This window comes from Peromyscus maniculatus, chromosome 21 (genome assembly GCF_049852395.1).
Source record: "Peromyscus maniculatus bairdii isolate BWxNUB_F1_BW_parent chromosome 21, HU_Pman_BW_mat_3.1, whole genome shotgun sequence".
Taxonomy (NCBI): domain Eukaryota; kingdom Metazoa; phylum Chordata; class Mammalia; order Rodentia; family Cricetidae; genus Peromyscus; species Peromyscus maniculatus.
Genome location: NC_134872.1, coordinates 37661159 through 37678535, shown reverse-complemented (window position 1 = coordinate 37678535; position 17377 = coordinate 37661159).

The window sequence follows — 17377 nt, the reverse complement described above, 5'->3', positions numbered from 1 at the left end:
GCCACCATACCCAGCTTAAAGGAAACCATTAAGAGGTTGGCTTCAGAGTGTGTATTCTATTCCCAGAATATAGAAGTTTCCTGTCACAAGCTATCAGCTCCCCATGGCTCATGTGTTGAGCCTTGCAGAAGTTCTTGCCTAATGGTGGTATTGTCCTTTATTTATCACATCTTTTCTTTCTGACGGGTGTGCTGCTTTTGAAAACCCAGTTGTACCCACTTACCATCCACAAAGTGGAGATGAAAACCACACTATTTTACTTTTCTTCAGAAAAGAGCAGGAAGAGTACTAGGAGAGATGACTGGAACTTGGGGGCACTTAGGGGGTAAGGTAGAAGCCTAGTGCAATGGAAACTCCCTGGAATCTACAAGGGTGACCCTAGTAAAGATTCCTGGTAATGGGGGACATGGAGCCTGAACCGACCTAATCATCTTCTGTAACCAGGCAAGGCTTCCAGTGGAGGGATTGGGACACTAACCCGGGCACAAAGCCTTCTACCTACAACTTGTCCTGCCTGCAAGATGTGCTGGGGTAAAGGTGGCACAGAACTTGTGGGAGTGGCCAGCCAATGACTGGTCCAACCTGAGATTCATGCCAGGAGAGGACACGGCCTGGAGGGCCAGGACCCAGAGCTGGATAGTCCAGAGACCCAGGAAAGAACCAAATATGACAGGAAAAAAAGAAATGATTCCTAGTGATATTCTGCTATACTCACAGACAGGAGCCTAGCACAATTGTCATCAGAGAGGCTTCATCCCGCAGCTGATGGAAACAGATGCAGAGACCCACAGCCTAACATTAGGCGGAGGCTGGGCAATCCTCTGGAAGATGGGGAGAAAAGATTGTAGGAGCCAGACACAAGAACACAGCCCACAGAATCAACTAAGCAGGTCTCATGGGGCTCACAGAGACTGAGCCAGCAATTAGGGAGCCTGTATGGGTCTGACCTAGGTCCTCTGTGTATATGTTATGGTTGTGTAGCTTGATGTTCCTGTGGGGCTCCTAACAGTGGGAGCAGGAGCTGTCTCTGACTCTTTTGCCTGCTCTTGGGACTCTTTCCTCCCACTGCATTGCCTTGCACAAGATCTCAAGGGCATTTTTAGCTTATGACATTTCCTAAACACTGAAATTTAAGGAAATATCATTGGTTCTGTAGTACAGTATCTCAAGCTAGCAGGCAGTGTTGCTGTGCCTACAGAAAAGCCACCAGAGCACACCAGAGAGAAGAGATTAGTCACTTGTCAAGACAGTGAAAGAACAGAGAAGCCACGTCCTACTGTATGAGTCAGCTCCTGTTGCTATGACAACACACAGAGAAGTGAGCATAAAGGAGTTAAAGGTTGTGTTTGAAGTCTAAGAGGGTTTCAGTCCATAGCTGATTGGTGTTTGGCTTTGGGGCTTACAATAAGACAAAAATATGGCAAAATATTTGGCTGTGATGTCAAGAAAGAAGAAGAGGAGACTGCAGGAGGAGGAAGAAGAGGAGAAATGTGCATGGAAAGGGAAGCGATAAGAAGAGACAGAGTGGCAGAGAGACAGAAGAAAGAAAGATATGAAGGGGGATGGAGGAGAGACACACATAGACATAGCTGAATCTGTAAATGGATTGCTCCATTGGTATGGTCTGAACCTTCATAATCCAATTACCTCCCAAAGGCCCCATCTCTGAACACAGTTGCATTGGACCCTGATGCCTACCTATGAGCCCTTGGGGTCATTTAAGATCTACCCCTAATAGCCTTTAGAGGCTGATGTGATCCCTTGGTGGTGCTTCTTATTTTCACAATTGTTCCTGTATCACCATTTTGTCAGGGAAACACATTGATGCCCAAACCAAGGGTGGAGGATTCCTTAAGCATCAAAGTTGAACAGTGAATGGACAAGGAGCCCCGTCGGAGGACGATGGGAGTACCATTGTGATCACTTCCTCTACTGAGCGGTCTTTGGCAGACACTTTTTTAAAAATCAGGTGTGGGTTCACAGGACTGAGAGCACGTAAAAAAACAACTCTGGAGAACACTCTGACCACCTAACACATGCGCTGTACGTGGAATTGTCGCTGTCTGTACGAAGCGACCACTAGTCACTCTCTGTGCTCAGAACTTGTTGCAGGAGCCCTTATTAGGGGCAGATAAAGTAATCTTGGCTGAGTGGTAATGAGGCTATAGGTCAAAGCCCCTTGGCCTCCTCTTACCTTTAGACTTCCCCAGTCTGAGCCTGTACAGCATCACAGAGGGACACACGCTCACGGCCCTAGTCCATTTTCATTGCAAAGTAGCTCAGACCTCAGCTTCAGAGACCTCGTAGACTTTGGTTTCCATTCTCCAGAACCATCTGATGATGAAGCAAGCAAGCAAGCAAGCAAGCAAGCAAGCAAGCAGGCAGGCAGGCACGCACGCACGCACGCGCACACACACACACACACACACACACACACACACACACACACACACACACACGGTCCTTTCTGAACCTAGCTGGGACTTTTTTTAAGTTTTCCTCATCATTCATTTTAGCTCTATTACTGTATCTACCAAGGTCTCTCCAGCTCATTACATACCTGTACAGCTCCCATGGGGGGTTTCAAGTCACCTGTCGTTAAGATTGCAAAAGCACAATCAGGTGACTTCTCTGTGTAGGTGATCAAAATCTCAGGTGGTTCAGGCTGAGGGTTATTAGTAAATGCCATTCCAGTGATAGGGGAAGAAAGAAAATGGTCTCTGTAGAGTGGATAGGTTTTAAAGGAGGAAAACACAAAGACAAAGGGTCCATGCATTTTATATCTCTTTGCCGTGAATGGAAGCTGCTGGCTTACTGATATCACAGACACATACAGATAGGCACACACATGAAGCTTTTTAAAGGCATCTTGATTTTTCTGTTTACTGCATCCCCCCCCCCCATAGAATAATTACCCACAACTTGAATAGAAAAATTGCTCACTAGTGCAAAATGCTTAATCATGGTCCTGGTTGGGCAGCTTTTGTTGACTCTGATGAATATGCAATTCCAGATGGGTACAGAAAGACCACTTTTTCTGACTCTCCTCCAAAATCCTGTGAAGATTCGTTCAGGCTGAGAAAGGCTGAGCACTGCATGCGGGAAAACTGTTTGCCGGGAGACCATCCTTCCCTAACAGAACAGCTGCTGCGAGCCCACAGCTTGCCTCTGTTCCTTTCAGAGCAAGATACGGAGCGTTTGTGACTCAGCCGGGTTGTTTCTGGGCTGCTCCAGGAGGGCTGTGAAAACACAGTCAAATCGTATAAAGACCAATGATACCCTGCCATCATCCCCGACAAAATCCTGCAGGTGCCGCCTGCCTTGTGCTGGGGATTACCTTGTGAGAAGGGAAGCTTTCTGCTGTTTGCTTTAGGAATTTGCGATCCGATAAACAGACGGGAGTTCCCACTCTCACAGCTCAGAGATTTTCAGCAATCACTGTAAACTTGGCCTTCTTTCTGTTTCTACCTTCCCTTAAGTAAAGAAATTCTAACCTCACAGATTCCGGGCCTAATCTCAAATAGCGGTGTTTTCTAACTGTCATCCTTAGAGCTTTCGACAAGATCTTAGTGATTTTCCACAGAGAGTGAATTTACAGAGGGAGCCAGGGTTAATTAAATAGGCGCCAGATAAGGAAGAGCAGCGCCCCCTGGAGGAAAATGGGGGCATGCAGCTGGCTGAGAAACTCCGACCATTCACAGGTTGTAAGCTTGAGGACTCCCTTAACATACCCTGTAGAGTAAGAAGATGGGGTCTAAAATAAGGTCCTCAGCCACTTTTATCTAAAACTGTATGAGTGTCCATAGTTGGCTTGGTTCTTTATATGACCTGTGAGAACCAGCGGGGACACTGGAATTGTGAAACACTATGTAATTAAAACGAATCACAGCGGGTTATGTAGGCTTTATGGGAAGAAAGAGAAGGGGTATCACTCTCTCCTCACATAGAGCAGTTGTCTCTGGGTCTGTGCAGCCTTCCTGGCCCTTCTGCGAAATGGCCCTTGGCCTAATTGTTTACAACCTTGGAGTACCTACCAAATAGCTGAAAACTAGAAAATGTGTTGCTGAAATTTTTAATGACACTCATATTTTAAGTTTTCAAGGTATGGCAATCACTTATTTTATTTTCATTAGTTTTTTTTTCTTAATTTTTTTCATGTCTATGAGCATATTTTGCCTGCATGTATGAATGTGCATGCAGTGCCCTCGGAGCCAAAAGAGGGTGTCAGACTCACTGGGACTGGAGTTACAACAGATGGTTGTGAGCTGCACCATGTGAGGTGCTGGGAATCAAACCTGGGTCCTTTGCAGGAGCAGCCAGTGCTCTTTAATTGCTGAACCATCTCTCCAGCCCTTGTTTTTATTAGTTTTTTTAAAAGCACACAAAGTAACGGGCTTCACTGTAGCATGAGAATTTTTATCCCAGTTCCCAGAGAATTTATTCATGTAATTTGCCTATATCCAACTCTTTTTTTTTTTTTAAATCCTCTGTGTAATATTGATGCTGCTTCTAGTTTTGTACATTAGCAATTTCCTTGCTGGAGTAGGTGTGACCTTGTTGGAGGAAGTGTGTCACTCGGGGGTGGGCTTTGAAATCTCAGATGCTCAAGCCAGGCCAGTGGCTCACAGTCTCTTCCTGCAGATCCAGATGTAGAACTCTCAGCTCCTTCTCCAGCACCATGTCTGCCTGCATGCCAGCATGCTTCTCACCATGATGATAATGGACTAAACCTCTGAAATATAAGCCAGTCTCAATTAAATGTTTTCCTGTATAAGGGTTGGTGTGATGATGGTGTCTCTTCACAGCAGTAGACACTCTAAGACAGTGTTCGGATGGGTAGCCACATTTCTTTCCTTCTGCCCTGCTCAATTAGGTTTCCACATGGAGGAGTATATATTTCTCCCTTCTTTTAAGCAGTTAGAGGAACTCATCCAGGTCTCAGTTTTAATTCCAGCCAGGACTGGCTGGAGAGGAGATTCCTATGCCCTAATTTCCAAAGCAGTGTGATGTGAGGTTAAGCTACCCAGTGCTCATATGTCAGCTTTTTAGAACATGTACAAAGATCCCAAAGTGTATATTAAACTCATTAGTGTAAGAAACTGCAGGAAGTGTAGACTGTCTTTTCTCTCTGGCGTTTTTTGAAGGAAAAGAGCAACAAGTGAAAAGAAGAGAATCCACATTGGAAAGTAGCAACTATCGGGCCAGTGAGGGAGGGTGGTCAGCCAGTGAGGGGGCTTGTCGCTCAACCCAATCACCCGAGTTCCGTCCCTGGAAGCCACACAGTGGGAGGCGAGACCCTGCTCCTCTGATCACCATGTGCCCATGTGTGCACACAGGCACGCACACTGTGGTGGTTTGTATGAGAAATGTCCCCCGCAGGTGCCTGTATTTGAACCCTTGGTCCCAGCTAATGTGTTGTTTGGGAGGCTATGGAACTTTGAGGAGGGCAACCTTGCTGAGAAGTAAGTCACGGGGGCGGGGGGGGGGGGGGCTTTGGGGTTTATGGTCTCCTGTGACCTCCTTTTACTTCAGTGTTCAGTCCAGATGTGACCTGTGAGCTTTCTGCCCCTGCTTTGCCTTCTCTCCCACGATGGATTCTCTCGGGAACTGTAAGCTACAGTGAACTCTTTCTTCCTGAAGTTGCTCCTGGTTGTGGTGTTTTTGTCACAGCAACAGAAAAGTGACTAATACACACACCAAGTAGATGAAAAAAAACCATTTCTTTTAGGGGCTGGAGATGTCATTTTACACGACATGCCCATTCTCAACTGAAAAGATAAAGAAGATAGAAAACAGAAGGGTTGTTTCTGAATCGGGGCGATGCAGTGGAGGTAGACAGGGCTTCGGTTCACGGCTCATGCTCCAGCTGAATGCTGGAAGCCAGCGAGAGAGGAGGGAAGTCCAATGTGTTACAGCCATGCCAATATAAAGGGAGTGCCAAGGGAGTCAAGGAGGCTCCCCGTAGAGAACACCAGACTGTGTATGACCCTACCCGGTCATCTCACTGTTTCCAGATTATCAGAGTTGGAAGCTGCAGTGATAAACGCAGAGTCTGTGCCCTGTGCATCAATGTTAAGACTTAAATCCTCTTTCCCTCTAAAATTCATACGTTGAAGCCCTGATCCCCAAGAGGATGCTGTATGGAGATGGGGACCCCTGGGAGATAGATTTAGAAGAGGTCATGACTGTGGGGTGAGCATGTCTGAAGTGAGATGAGCGTCCTTTAAAGAGGTGAGGAGATCAGAGCGTTCCCCTTCCTTCTGCCTTTTGTGGCCTGCAAGTCACCAAGAATGGGATCTGTCTGCACTTCATCTGGATCGTCCAAGCCTCCAGAACAGTGAAAAACAAACTGCTTTGGGTAAGTCTCCCAGGCTATCGGAATGTATTCCAGTACCCCAGGCAGAGTAAGAGAGAAATTGGCACTGAGATTGCTGCTGAATTAAATACTTAAAAAAGTGGGAGCAGCTGTAGAAATAGGTAACGAGGATGGAGGAGTTCTGGGGTGCCTACAAGAAATATGGACACTATAGGCAGTTCAAGTGAGGGTTCAGAAAACAGAGTGAGCTGTAGAGACATCTCTGTCATCTCAGAGAATAGACCACAAAGATTGGGGCCTGGAGAGATGGCTCAGTGGCTAAAAGCATCTGCTGCTCTTGCAGAGTATCTGGGTTCGGTCCCCAGCACCCACATGATGGCTCCACTTCCAGAGGATCTGACACTCTCTTCTGGCCTCCAGGGACACCTATACATACATATGTGGGTGCACACACACACATCTTTTAAAGAAAAGAGCGAAATATTAGTAGGAGAGAAAGGGGTGTAAAGGCCATTCTGGGGCGGTCTCAGAAAGACGTAAGGAACAAGTTGTTGAAAAGAAGACATTGCACAGAGTGGTAAAGAACCTGGCTGGAGTGCACTGTGGTGGTGTTTTGGGCCGCAAGCGGAACTTACAAGTGAAGAAATCAAATATTTCACTGCGATTTCTGGGCAGAGTGCGGGAGGAGCGGTGTGGCTTCTTCCTGACTGGGTATACAGACAGCTCCCAACTTAGGATATTTTGACTTTTTTTTTTTTTTTTTTTTTTTTTTTGCTTTCTGATGGTGTGAAACCAATATGCATTCAGTGGAAACTGTATTTTGAAATGTAGTCCTTTCCCCCAGACTAGCAATCCGCAACGCTGAGCAGCAACAGTGAGCTGCCAGCCAGCCAATCACCAGAGCAAACAACTGATGCCTCGCAGTGTGCTGTGTTGCTAAGCGACCGTGCCCATGGGTTAAGGTGCTCGATGCATCTTTGACTCAGGGCATTTTCAGTTTACAGTGACTTCATTGGGAAGTAACCACGGAAAACTGAGGACCCTCTGTGTGAGAAAATGTGAGCACAGAGAAGGGAGTTCGAGGCTTAGTTATTAAGCAAAAGGGTACCAGAGTATGAAGGCTTTGAACATTCTCAGTCTGTCAGGATGGCAAAGAATGGGAGACTCAATGGAGACAGAAGCTAATGGTGTGGTTCCTCAACCATGACAAACGAGTGTGGGTGTAAACCATTATCCTAAAATTGCTCATCTCTACAGAAGCCGTGAAGGCTATTCTTGGTTGTCACCTTGACTACATCTGGAATTAACTAAACTCCAAGCAGCTGGATACACCCGTGAAGGATATTTTTTTTCTTTTTAATTAAATCACTTGAAGTGGGAAGACTAACTTTTAATTCGGGTCTTTTGAGGTGGGAAGATCCATCTTCAATCTGGGCCACACCTGCTGACAGCCTATATAAAGGGCATAGAAGAAGGAAGCTTTTGCCCTTTGCCTGCTTGCTCTTTCTGACAAGTCCATTCCTTGGATGGCATTAGAGCCTGCTTCTTCAGGACTCTGTTATATCCTGAAGATCATCTGAGACATCCAGCCTTGTGTACTGAACAACTTCTGGGCCTTGAATTGGTAAGACAACCACTGCTGGACTAGCTAGACCACAGCTTGAAGGCCATCCTAGGAAATGCCATCTATCTTCTTGCGGGCCGCAGAAATATATCATAAGAACTCAGCTGATTATGGCAAAGTCACTACCTGGAGGGATCAGGGAATTCCTCCAGAGGAAGCCAAATCCCAAGGAGTTTTTGGTGTTACTTGGCTTGTTATATATCAGCTGTATTCTGTTATGAAAATCATGTGTGCCTTCATAGTTTTCCCAATTGACTTTCCCCTAAGAAGGACTAACAGTGTAGACTGATCACTCTCTGGACATACACATTCCAGGTATTTGGAGAACAGCCTCAGGAAAGGCTTTCTCTGGAACCAGTTATTTCCCTTAGCCACTTTCAAGGACTACAGGAAACACCACCCAGGTGGACGCTCAACTGCCAAAGACTAACAATGATAACAGCCCACCTGAAAGTCTCCTGACTTAAATTCCACAAGGAGACACCACCCAGGGGGGCGCCCAACTTCCAAGGACTAACAAGTGATAGCAGCCCACGTACAAGTCTCCTGACTTACAGTAAATTCACAAGAGGACGCCGCCTAGGCCAGGTGGACACTAAGTAATAGTTTTACACAATTTAGCTTAGGCCCTCCTTTCTTACAGCCTTACTAACTTTATAGACCTCTAACTACTTACCTAACCACTTCTAGGAATATTTAGATAAACTTCTGTGCTAACAGCTATGCTCAGCCAGAACTCCCAGTTCAAACCTCCCTGTATCACCAGAGGCATCTAGCTGTACACAGGTTGCCTAGAGACTGAGCACACTTTCCCCCACCCTGCAGTAAACGGCAGACAGCTTGAACAGATAGGAGCCACAGGAAAAAAGAAGACAGTTTTATTTTCTTCCATTGACCTAGCAACTTATAGATTTTTAACATCCTTTACCAAACACATTTAAGGTTATAGTTGTGCACGTAAGACCCCTCTTCTTAGATGTTACCCATATTTAGCCTTTAGTTAATTCATTAGTCACTTCCCCTTTGGGTCACAAATGGTAATTAACAACTAGTGCCCCTCTTTGTAATTCTTATCAACCCTCCATTTGATCCTGATAGCGGACAATCACTGCCTGAGGAAGTTCAGGCTGAGTGTCCTGGGTGGAGGGGAGGATCGTGATTTTGGGGAGATATATAACTGTAAAGCAGAGGACAGGAGGGGAGAAGAGAGAAGAGAATGGAAGAACAAGATGGGTAAGAACTTGAGAGGAACAAGCTGAGATGGGGAAGAACTAGAAGAGCTAAAAGAGAGGACTAGAGGAACGAGATGGAAGATGAGGAAGAGCCAGATGGGGAAGAACAAGATGAGGAAGAGCCAGATGAGAGAGAAGGAGACGGGAGAGGAGCTGATAGGGGAAAGAACTAGATAGATGAGAACCTAGAAGGGACAGAACTAGATGAAGGAATTAAGATAGAACATAGAGGGGACAGTAGATAAATATAGAGAGAAATCAGGCAAGAAAGGAGCTAGACATGAGAACAGAACTGAAGCTGTGTATAAAGGATGTTATGCCAGAGGAATTAAAGCGAATGGATCAAAGAACTCTGAGTGCGTAGACTGATTTACCGACCCTAAAGATTCTCTGCTGGTTGATAGAGCCTTCTGCGGACCCTGGGAGGGGACTATCGAGGGGCTGGACCCCCATAGTCCTCGTTACCTGGCGCCACGAACAGACTTAACTGTTTAGGTACTCAGGGGACTGATAGAAGTAGGTACTGAAGCATATCCAGGGGTAGAGGTATCGCTTCACAGAGAGCTGCCCAGTTAGAGGTTCAACTCTCCGGGAGGTACGATTTTGGAGACCTCCGAAGTATCAGCTATAACCAGTCCTCACCGAAGGGTGCTGCAGACCCCGGGGACACCGACCCCCCCGTTGGAGCGGTGAGTAGCTATGAACCCCCCCCCCCCCCCCCCCCCCCCGCAAATAGTCAGAATGAGTCTGAAGAGAAACAGCTTCTGATAGAAGTTACAGGACACAGGCTTAAGACAAAAGGCACTTCAGTCTGCTCCAGTCAGTTTATAAGCTTAAATAAGGAAACAACAGACTATCTTAATCCCATAAGGCCTCCTAAAAAATGTATGGAAAGATTTAGGAGACCCCTAAAAGCTGCCAACCTTATTAAATTAATTTACCATCAGACTATGATAAGCGTCAGAGATTTTAACCCCTCCCTTTTAAGGAGAAACCTGCCGTTACTTCATTCAGGGTCTTACAAGGAGGTAACACAATATTCTCACACTACCAGACCTCCTGAGAGCATAAACCAGAGCTAATGAAGTTCACTATGTTCTCCATAGTAGTAGCAGCGTCCTGCTACAAACAGCCTTTCTTGCTAAAATTAATTGAAATCCAAAGGCGAACTTGAGCTGTAAACTTCTAATTGTTAACTAGAAGCTTGATCCAGCAGCCTTCATTTAAATAACTGTACAAGCCTGACAGCCTGAGCCGGTTTAAAAACTAATGGCAACTTCTAACTCTCCTAAAAAAGTGTCCTTTTCTCTCTTTCCTTTTTCTGGGTTGACTATTTAAGTTCTTGGTAATTTACAAAAATCTTGGCCAAGTACAAGAACTTCAGTTAACTCATTTCAAAAAAACAGGTCCTGGTTAGGGGACGCCCTACTACGACCTGTATGGATTCATCAGACCCCTGAAGACGTTTGGGGGTCGGAATCCTAAACATCTGCCTTCTTCTCTCTGAACCTAACTATCTGCTATCTGCATCTCAGCTCACTTGGGCTCCACCCTTCTCCTCACCTTGCCATTCCCGGTGGCGTGGCTATCTGGCTTGATACAGACTGGACAAACAGGCTGCAGAAAGAAAGAAAAAATTCCTCCTCCTTTGTTTTAGCCTGTAAATTTACTGTGCTTATCTCATTTCATGATACACCTTAAAGGATTTATTAAATTGTTGCTCTCCTCATATACTATATTTTTGAATAAGAGTTCCTGTTTCTATAAAAAAAAAAAAAAAAAAATTTCAGTACAAACTTAATATTTTTAAGGCTAAACTGACAGGTATAAAACCAAAGTTCTAAGCTTATAAGGGCAACTAACTTATAAGTTGTTAAGAATAAGTTTACTTTAATTAAAGATAATTAAGAAATAAAACTTATTGATTGATTGGCCGACCTAAACTGTAAACTGTTAAGGATAAGTTGTATTTAAACTATAAGCTATTAGAAATAATTTTCAGGATACAAATTAAAACTTGATCATCATAAATGATCAAATCTTCTAATGTGTACAAAATTATACTTATATACATGCTATGTATGCTAAATTTCATATAATCAATTCATTACTTATCCCCTAACATTTAAACAGTTTACACTTTGGACAAAACTGCCATACCCCTCATTGCCAGGGTTTTGTCCAAACTATGCTTTGAGATAATTTAAATTATATTTCCATTTACCAGGTTTAAAGACAAATTGCCTTACTATCCAATTTCAAGTAAAAGATAGTTCACCTAACAGATTTCAAAATGACCCTCTACCATTCCTTTATTAAAAGAAATTCACTTTACATTGGCTATTTCTAATAATCAATCACTTATTTCTCCTGACAAGTTTAATACATAGATGCTTTTGGATATAAAGTTTTTATAGGGATATAAAGGTTTAGATATAGAGAATGTTTAGGAAAGTTAAAAAAATAACATGATATATGAATTGCCAGTTATTAGGATAGATCATTGTAACACATAAACATCTAGATATGTTATTAATGATACACGCATCTCAGTAATAACCTAGAGATACTGAGGATGTATGCCTAAGTTAGATCTGTGGATAAAGTTTTTATTGAGGTCTGAGATATATAAGCTTTAGGAATGGACTTTATGTCTTAATATACGAGTCTGGACCTCCCCAGAAGGGACACTGGGGCTAAATATTGGCTGTAGCTCCTCTGCTGTACAAGGTATAAAAATTGTCCCAGTAAAGGTTGATCCTGACTTTACTAAAGAAATTAAGATTATTGTACAACCCTCTACAAAAACAATTCAGATTCATGCAGGGCAGAGCCTAAGGGAGCTACTGGTGTGAATTCCAATGATATGGCCTTCTGGATTCAGGATTCCAAACCAACTAAATACTTAAAATACAGGGGAAAAATATCGGCTTGCTAGACATAAGCACGGTTGTTTCTTATATTTCAGGAAAAGATTTACCAAGTACTTAAGATGACTATTACTCCTTTGTCTCTTATATGGGTTTTAAACTTAAAGAAACGTGAGTAAACAAGCTCAAGGCATAATTGGGCCCTTTATTCCAGAAATCATACATGACAGACATAGCCTAAGGTATCAAAATGTATCCTAGGGGCCACTGTCCACTGTTGACTCTGTTACTTGTAAATCTGATGCTCCTATCTGGGTTAAGCAGTGACCTTTAAATGCTGAGAGAATTGTAATTGCTACCTGCCTGGTGGAGGAAAAACTTAAATATTGGGCATATAAAGCCCCCCACCAGTCTTTAAATCACCCCAATATCCTTTTATTTAGGAATATCAGGATTATAGACTGTTACAAGAAATGTACAAGATTGCTTCTTTACCATGCCTCCTCACCCTAAAGATTGTCAGCATTTCAAATACTTTGTTTGCCTACTCACCCTGCCATGATGGAGGCCAAGGCCGACATACAGAGCAGGAAATGCGAGTTCTGTTTATCCAGGACTCATTCTTTGAACAGAGTTCCTCATTTTATCCATACAGATTAACTTTCAGAACTAACGGTCAGTTATAGCTTCCTCACGGTCCCCCAACCTAATAATTATATGTATGTGTGTGTGTGTGTGTGTGTGTGTGTGTGTGTGTGTGTGTGTGTGTGTGTGTATCTTACAATAATTTTATTGCACAGATGATGCCAAACTATGAAACTTAAGAGTCTATAGATTGGCAAATAACTCTACAGGATATACTGGCACCTTTTCTCATGTCTGTCCAACAATTACAAATTCTTTCCCTATGGAAGCTCACCATGAGGCTTACTTATGATTTTTGGTTATGAAATAAGAAGTAATACACCATTTATTTTTACTGCTTTTCAATTTTAGGAATGCCTAGAACTCATATATAGACAATAGCCTTACTTATACTTCAAGAACTCTTAAGAATTGGCGCTTAGATTTTTCATATGTCCCACTACAGGCATTCCTTATTACTCCCAGGCCAAGCCACAAAGTTACACCTAAGCCTCTGTGATCTTCTCACTGGTATTTAAAAAAGTCCTGATGTTTTTCATACTGTCAGGAGGAGGATATGCCTACATGTCTTCACAGGACATTCACCTGCCTTTATGAATCCTGGATCGCCTGGTCACGCCATATACTAGGCCACTGCAGGACAAAGGTGCTCTAAAGCTGCCAGACTGAATACAGACTGTTATTTACCTCTAGATTCTTAAATATTGAGTGTTGAATATAAATAAATTAAATACAATTCCAGATCCTTTTGATGAACTGTTCATCAATGATATAAAACTCATAGAAATATGATTAGAAATAATAGTTCTCTTCTAAATGTATTTTATTAACTTTTGTCAAAGGATAATGAGACTTGAGAGATATATAAATGACATTTCAGATTTCATTCTCTGGCTATCCTGATTCTGTTGAGACTCCAAGGATTCATATTTTTGTCTGACAACATTTACCACTGTTATATAGCTAACATGTCTAAGCTTTTGTCCATTAAGGTTCTCACAAGCTTCAGGAAATCAAAATTTGCCAACGCTCACAAACCAAGAAGGACTGGGAGGAATGCAACCTAACTACAGTTCTTATCTCCCACTTACAAAATTTCTTTTTCTCCTCTGGGTAGGGGAGGGGCCTTCCCTCTCCCTGGCCTGGTATCCCCTTCTCTTATCTACTAACCATGCATTCAATATCCCATAGGTACGCCTAAGAGAAAGAGTTTCCTCTTTAAAACTCCTCATCTTTAAAACTCCTCGGCTGCATGTTCTACCATTAATACACATATTTGTTCCCAGCAGAAATTCTAACCATTTAAAGAGTTACAGGTTGTCATCCTCTGGACCATGGACATGCTGTCTAGCTGCAGGTCTGCACCCCACCCTCCAGCCCACACCGATGTGCTGTCCAGGCCAGCCCTGCGTCACGCCCTCCAGCCCACGAGACAGAAAATTCTGCTACACTGCCTGTCTCACAGAGCCTGAAACAGCCTGCGCTTCCTGGGTTTCCACTGCATCCCAGGCCTCAAGACCCCCAGCTTCGCCCCCATATCCGCAGGAAGTAACCATGAGAGATTTCTACAGCCCCCTTTGTCACGTACCCCTTTTTCTGAACTGAACTTTCCAGCCCAGGGGCTGGACTGCCCTTAAAAATGCTCTATTATTAATTGTATAAGTTCTGCCCATGATCCTGAATTGTATGTATGTAAGTCTTGCTATGTATACCCTGACACAGGTTATTACTGTTTTCTCATAGCTAGTGGTTTAACATTGCATTGATTACAAATTTAAATTAGGTAAGCCTCAGCTGCAGCCTTGGTCCCACAGGTGTTCAGGACTAGCTCAGGTAACTCTTTAACTATGCCTCATTAAATTACAGGTTAACCAAATTAATACCACTAACCAAAGATTAATAGATAGAGTTAATGTTCCAAACTAACCATTTCTTTTTGATAAGTCACAATCATAGTATTCAGACACTTTTGACCATATTATGCCATACTAGCTAAGGATAGATTTTTATGATTAATCATCTGCTCCCTTTTGGAGACAGAGATATTCTAACTATATACAGATATACCTATTAGATGGTTAAACTAATCCTCAGCCTGCCATCTATATAGAGTATTGATTATAAATACATATTATAGGTACAATATTGATTAAATATCAATGTTAATTAATCATTATTTATCATTTTTCAGAAATCTCCAAACTTAAGTTTATCTACATATTCAATGTCCTACAAAAAATTTTTTTTTAACTAAATGAAAAAAGGGGAACGGTAACGAGGACTATGGGGGTCCAGCCCCTCGATAGTCCCCTCCCAGGGTCCGCAGAAGGCTCTATCAACCAGCAGAGAATCTTTAGGGTCGGTAAATCAGTCTACGCACTCAGAGTTCTTTGATCCATTCGCTTTAATTCCTCTGGCATAACATCCTTTATACACAGCTTCAGTTCTGTTCTCATGTCTAGCTCCTTTCTTGCCTGATTTCTCTCTATATTTATCTACTGTCCCCTCTATGTTCTATCTTAATTCCTTCATCTAGTTCTGTCCCTTCTAGGTTCTCATCTATCTAGTTCTTTCCCCTATCAGCTCCTCTCCCGTCTCCTTCTCTCTCATCTGGCTCTTCCTCATCTTGTTCTTCCCCATCTGGCTCTTCCTCATCTTCCATCTCGTTCCTCTAGTCCTCTCTTTTAGCTCTTCTAGTTCTTCCCCATCTCAGCTTGTTCCTCTCAAGTTCTTACCCATCTTGTTCTTCCATTCTCTTCTCTCTTCTCCCCTCCTGTCCTCTGCTTTACAGTTATATATCTCCCCAAAATCACGATCCTCCCCTCCACCCAGGACACTCAGCCTGAACTTCCTCAGGCAGTGATTGTCCGCTATCAGGATCAAATGGAGGGTTGATAAGAATTACAAAGAGGGGCACTAGTTGTTAATTACCATTTGTGACCCAAAGGGGAAGTGACTAATGAATTAACTAAAGGCTAAATATGGGTAACATCTAAGAAGAGGGGTCTTACGTGCACAACTATAACCTTAAATGTGTTTGGTAAAGGATGTTAAAAATCTATAAGTTGCTAGGTCAATGGAAGAAAATAAAACTGTCTTCTTTTTTCCTGTGGCTCCTATCTGTTCAAGCTGTCTGCCGTTTACTGCAGGGTGGGGGAAAGTGTGCTCAGTCTCTAGGCAACCTGTGTACAGCTAGATGCCTCTGGTGATACAGGGAGGTTTGAACTGGGAGTTCTGGCTGAGCATAGCTGTTAGCACAGAAGTTTATCTAAATATTCCTAGAAGTGGTTAGGTAAGTAGTTAGAGGTCTATAAAGTTAGTAAGGCTGTAAGAAAGGAGGGCCTAAGCTAAATTGTGTAAAACTATTACTTAGTGTCCACCTGGCCTAGGCGGCGTCCTCTTGTGAATTTACTGTAAGTCAGGAGACTTGTACGTGGGCTGCTATCACTTGTTAGTCCTTGGAAGTTGGGCGCCCCCCTGGGTGGTGTCTCCTTGTGGAATTTAAGTCAGGAGACTTTCAGGTGGGCTGTTATCATTGTTAGTCTTTGGCAGTTGAGCGTCCACCTGGGTGGTGTTTCCTGTAGTCCTTGAAAGTGGCTAAGGGAAATAACTGGTTCCAGAGAAAGCCTTTCCTGAGGCTGTTCTCCAAATACCTGGAATGTGTATGTCCAGAGAGTGATCAGTCTACACTGTTAGTCCTTCTTAGGGGAAAGTCAATTGGGAAAACTATGAAGGCACACATGATTTTCATAACAGAATACAGCTGATATATAACAAGCCAAGTAACACCAAAAACTCCTTGGGATTTGGCTTCCTCTGGAGGAATTCCCTGATCCCTCCAGGTAGTGACTTTGCCATAATCAGCTGAGTTCTTATGATATATTTCTGCGGCCCGCAAGACTATCTATTTATTCATTCCATCAGTTCTGTTCCTCTAGAGAACTCTAATGCAGAGGCCAGGAAGAGAGGCAAGAGTACTCCAGCAGAATGCTGCCTGCTGGCCCCAAAGGAAAAAGAGAAAATCCGGCAGAAGGGGAGAAGGCAGGCTGCAAACACCCAGCATGCATTGGGACAAACAGGGTTCCGCAGGCTCTTTTGGAGATCGGAGCTGCTTCTCTTTCTACAGCCTCAAGGGAACCAGGTGAGGCTGCCAACTCCAGAGGGCAGGACCAGGGTCTAGCAGAGTCTGGGTACCTTCTGGAACTTTAAGCTGAAGGTGAAGGATCAAGCCCAAGGGATGGTAGGCCCACTGCTGAGCTGTGAGGGTGACTCTACTACCCGATGGGTCTAGAAGGTGGATCTGCTGCCTCCTTCCTGCAAAGGATGGCTTCTGAGCCGTGAGACCCAGTGTCTGTTCAGGTGGGCTGATGAGAAGGCTGAGGGCAGGCTTGGCAGTGTATGCTCCTCTGTGCAGGGGTGTGGGCAACTGCAGCCCCAACTGTAATGAATCTGTCAGTGGTTCAAGGGACACGAGGACAGGGATTGCCTCCTTGAATGAAGAGGAAGAGGAGCGTGATTTTGAAAACAAGAAGGGCCTTCCAAGACTTTGGAGAAGGGTATTGGGCTAAGCCTCTCTGGGGAGGCTGGTTGTCTGGGATCAGGTGTGTGGAGGTGGGCCTGTTCCAGAAGTACTGTGGTAGATATCTTTACTTGTTTGGCAAAGTATGTTAGGAAAATAACCAGAATGCCA